Here is a 4,607-nt window from a genome sequence, read left to right on the forward strand (position 1 = left end):
GCTGTTTTGGATGCGATCTCATAGGCTTGTCGCATTCGATTTTGCCAGTTCTGTACATATTCAGTGTAAGTCTCTTTTGCCTCTCTGGACTGTAGGTTGAACAGCAGGTCAACTGGCAAGCGGGGTGACCTTCCATAGAGCAAATAGTAGGGAGAGAACCCTGTGACCCCACTGCGGGTGCAGTTGTATGCGTGCACCAGTTTTGTCAATTAGCTCTTCCAGTCAGCCTTTTGTTCACTTGTGAGGGTGCGGAGCATTGATAAGATTGTTCTATTGAACCGTTCACACTTCCTGTTGCCTTGGGGGTGGTAACATGTTGTGTGGGACCCCCGCACGTCACAGCTCTTCTGTAGTTGGTCCATCAGCTGGTTATCAAATTCTCTCCCCATGTCATGGTGAATTCTCTCTGGAAATCCGACGCGGAGTGCAAAATCATTGAACAGTTTGTCAACAATAGTTTTGGCAGCCTTGTTTTTCGTGGCGTAGGCTTGGGCGAAACCAGTGAAATGATCGATCACAATAAAAATGTATTCGAACCCCTGTTTGCATGTCTCTAAGTGTAAAAAGTCAATGCATACAAGCTCACCTGGGCGTGTTGTGACAATGGTTGTCATGGGTGCACGGGTTGCTTTGTGAGGTCGCTTTTCCTTGAGACACTCACACTCTTGGGTGACAAAGTGTTCTATGTCCGAGTACATACGGGCCCAATAGAATCGATCTTGTATCAGGTTCCAAGTCCTCTCGACCCCAAGATGTCCCATTTCTCTGTGAAGCTCGTGGAATACTGTTTGACGCTGCTCTTTTGGGAAGATAAGCTGTTGTTTCTCTCCTGCTTTCCTAAAGAAAATTCCCTCCTCATTGACATACAACTTTGCCCACTGTCTCATTAATACTCTGACGCCCGCCGGTTCTGCTTTGAGAGCTCTTCTGGACGGGTGCTGATTTTCCCTCTTATAATGCAGAACTTGGCCTATGACAGGATCTCTTTCCTGACTGTCTCGTATCTGTTCTGGTGTCAGGGACTTGGTTCGAGGGTGTGCTCTCGCATCTCTCACTAAATCTAGGGCTTCTATGGGGACTGTTGCTACCCAGACCGGGGGGGTGTCTCCCTGCACGCAGACTCCCTGCACTGCTGCACTGAACACTTCCTGACCCACCTCCTCTGTACACTGTGTCATAAACGCATTTATGTCTAAAGGCATGCGGGATAGGCCATCCGCATCTGCGTTACTTTTTCCCGGCCTATACTTAATGGAAAAATCAAACTCGGACAGCTCACCCACCCACCTATGACCTGTAGCATTTAGCTTAGCTGTTGAGAGGATATAGCTTAAGGGATTGTTATCTGTATATACTACAAACTGTGGGGCATGATACAGATAATCTCGAAAACGTTCACATATTGCCCATTTTAGTGCTAAAAATTCTAATTTCCCTGAGTGCATGTGATAGTTCTTTTCAGGTGGCGTTAGAGTCCTGGACCCGTAGCCTATAACTACCATCTTGCCATTCTGTCTCTGATAAAGTACTGCTCCCAATCCCTCCTGGGATGCGTCTGTGTGGAGGACGAATGGTTGGGTCATCTCTGGGTACCCCAGAACGGGAGGCTCTATCAGCTTGTCTATGAGAGAGTTCAATGTCTTTTGGTGGTCCTCTGTCCACTGTATAGGAGTGTTAGGGGGGAGGTTACCTTTCTTCCTGGTGGTGGCCCTGACCTTCTCTCTGTTCAGTTGATCAGGTGTTGTTGAGAGCAGCTGGTAGAGAGACTGGGCTATTCTGGAGAAGTTTGGGATGTAGGTTCGGTAGTATGAGAGGAATCCCATTACTCTTCTCAGCTCCCCCACTGTTGTAGGCGCTTTCTCCTTCAAGGCTTGGACTGGGGCCACCTCAGATGGGTCCATAGTGTAGCCTTCTCCAGACACCAACCGTCCCAGAAATCTCACCTTCCTCTTCAACACTTCGCACTTGCGGGGGCTGAGTTTAACCCCGTGCTCCTGATATCTCTGTAATATAGTCCTCAGGTTCTCAATGTGGTCCTCCAAGCTTGGGCTATGGACCAGATTGTCGTCCAGATACGGTTGACACATGACATCTCTCAAGCCACGCAAACAGTCTTCCATGTTCCTCTGGAATTCCGCGGGCGCTGCACTCAACCCAAACGGGATTCGGACCCACTGGTACAGGCCCCAGGGGGTTATGAAAGCGGTCAGGGGCTGGCTTTCCCTGTCCAGGAACCCCTGGTGATAAGCCTTCCCCTGGTCCAGTACGGAGAACCAGGAGCTGCCAGTGAGAGAGTCAAGCATGTCTTGGATTCTGGGTATAGGGTGGCGATCAGGGACTGACTTTTTGTTCAGCTCCCTGTAGTCACAACACAATCTTAAAGTTCCATCCTTCTTTCGCACACACACGACCGGTGAGGCGTACGGAGAGCGTGAAGGAGTAATCCAGCCCCGATTCAACAAGTCCTGGATATACTCTTTCACTTCCTGGTGTAGTGGCTTTGGGACTGCCATGTACGTTTTTCTTACTGGGGTGGTGTCGTGCAGTGTGATGTGGAGTTTCAGTGAGGGGATTGAGCCGATGTCGTCATCGTCGTATGCAAACGCGTGACACTCCTCTCTCAGCAACTATTTTGTGATCCTCCTTTGCTCCTCGTTCAGGTGACTAAGGTCGACCGGAGGGTCCCACCAGGCGGGTTTATGTTTTTTTGAGTTGTCACCGTCTGGGGCTGATGCTGTGTTATTTGGTGGCTTTAATCCCTGTCCTCTGGTTATCTGTTCAACACTGGCCGCGTAAGCAGTTTTGACCGTTTGCAGGTGACCAAAAACAGTGCGCGGGGTCAGGGTTACACTGTGTTTGTTTGTGTTGGCGATGGGGACGGGTATATAACCTGACCTTTTCCTGGGGACACTGACTAGACCCTCCTCTATCACTACGCCCTCTGGCAATGTCGGCTCTTCACTTGGGACTAGAAGTAGGTCTTGGCCATGATACTGAGCCCCAGTGTTGGCATTAACATACACTGTGGTGACTTGTTCAGCGCCTAGAGTAAGTGTTCTGTTACCTGTGTGTACAATTCCTACATCTTCCTCACTAACAGGGGCATGGATAAGCTGAAGCACTGCTTGTGCTGTCTTGACTGTTATCTGAAAGGCTTGACACACAGTATGGATGGTCTCTGTCTTTGCTGTCTGACTACCCTCTCCTGTTATTTCTTCTATCACATTGTAGCCAATTATGGGCTCTGCTGCTACGTTTGGGTCACTTGACACTAAAATAGGTACTAGAAGTGGCTTTGTCATGGCGGATTCTTTCCCTAGTCTAAACTCTACCTCCACCCAGCCCATGAAGGGGATCTCAGTCTGGTTGGCTGCCACTCCCAATAAAATGTCTGAGCCCAACAGTTCACTGAGAGGTCGCACCGTGCTGTGTTGTAAGTGCAGCTTTCTCCATTCTTCATTAATGATGGTCGCCTGAGCGCCTGAGTCCCATAATGCTACTACTGGAACCGTGTCCAGCGTGCAATGGACAGTGTGTCTCTTTGCAATCAACTTGATGAGTCTTTCCTTGCGTCGTGGTGGGAGGTAGTTGACTGATGACATTTGAGGCGCTGCGGGAGGGGGAAAAGGTTGCTGCATGTTGAGACTGGATGATTCACGGGCTACCGAGGGTCCCGGCTCGGCAGCCCAGTCTCGTTTCCCTGCTGCTCTCTGGTCCGCCGACATCCTCTGGAGAGATGCCCCTCTTGCCCACACTTAAAGCAATGTCTGCAGGAGTCACCTATCTGAGCTTCCTGACACGCCCTACAACCCCTGGGCCGACTACGGCTGGGTGTGAACATTTTCTCTGTCGGTCTAGCTTGTGTGGCCTCCACTGTCTGTAACATCAACTTTTTAAGTTCTAGAACCTCAGCCTTGAGTGCTTCAATTGGGTCTGTCTCTGTTTTGGGTCCCTGACTTTTCTTACTCGTCCCCCCTGCTTCACGGTGAGTAACAGTATCAACTGCCGCCGCTGAGGCGTCAGGTGAATACACCTCCGCCTGCACTTCACTGACTTTTGGGGGCTTGTTTATGACTGCCTTTCTCAGTTTTTGTTGTCTCTCCTGTTCTAAGTTTGCAGCCTCACTGATTCTCTCAATTAACACCTCATCTGTGACAGTACGGTTACTGAGATAAGGCTTGAGCTGGAACTTAACCGCATCACTGTAAAGACCAGTTCTATGGAACGGAGGAATTTTCTCTGAATTAGTTCTGGACTAAACTGCTCACCTTCCTCACCTCCATCATCATCACTGGACTTTCTCATTAACTTCTCTTTCAGTTCTATTGCTCTGAATAAGAAATTCTGTGCTGACTCTTTTGGATCTTGTGTCATGTTCATCAGGCGATGCAGTAAGTCGGAGGAGGAGTCCACTTTGTAGTGACCCTTGAGTATGGTCTTGAGGGTGTGCAGCGTCAGCTCTCGCTTTATTTCCAACATCTCCCGCAGATGAAGACCTGGGCTCACAGCACGTGTGACTGCTTCAATGATCTCTGCTTCTCCATGTCCTTTCCGCTGTCCAGACTCGATCTGGTTGATGAGGCTTGTGTAGGACAATTTATCCCTTT

General features: G+C 49.5%; 1 protein-coding gene across 4 annotated transcripts in view; it reads right to left on the reverse strand.

Annotated features, from left to right (window-relative positions):
* Positions 1 to 4,607, reverse strand: part of dnah6 (dynein, axonemal, heavy chain 6) — a 61,156-nt gene that overhangs the window by 9,093 nt on the left and 47,456 nt on the right. The gene's annotated exons all lie outside the window — the stretch shown is intronic.

Source organism: Seriola lalandi, unplaced genomic scaffold (assembly GCF_002814215.2).
Source record: "Seriola lalandi dorsalis isolate HSWRI2012SDOR001 ecotype SW California unplaced genomic scaffold, Sedor1 jcf7180002054678, whole genome shotgun sequence".
NCBI classification, from domain to species: domain Eukaryota; kingdom Metazoa; phylum Chordata; class Actinopteri; order Carangiformes; family Carangidae; genus Seriola; species Seriola lalandi.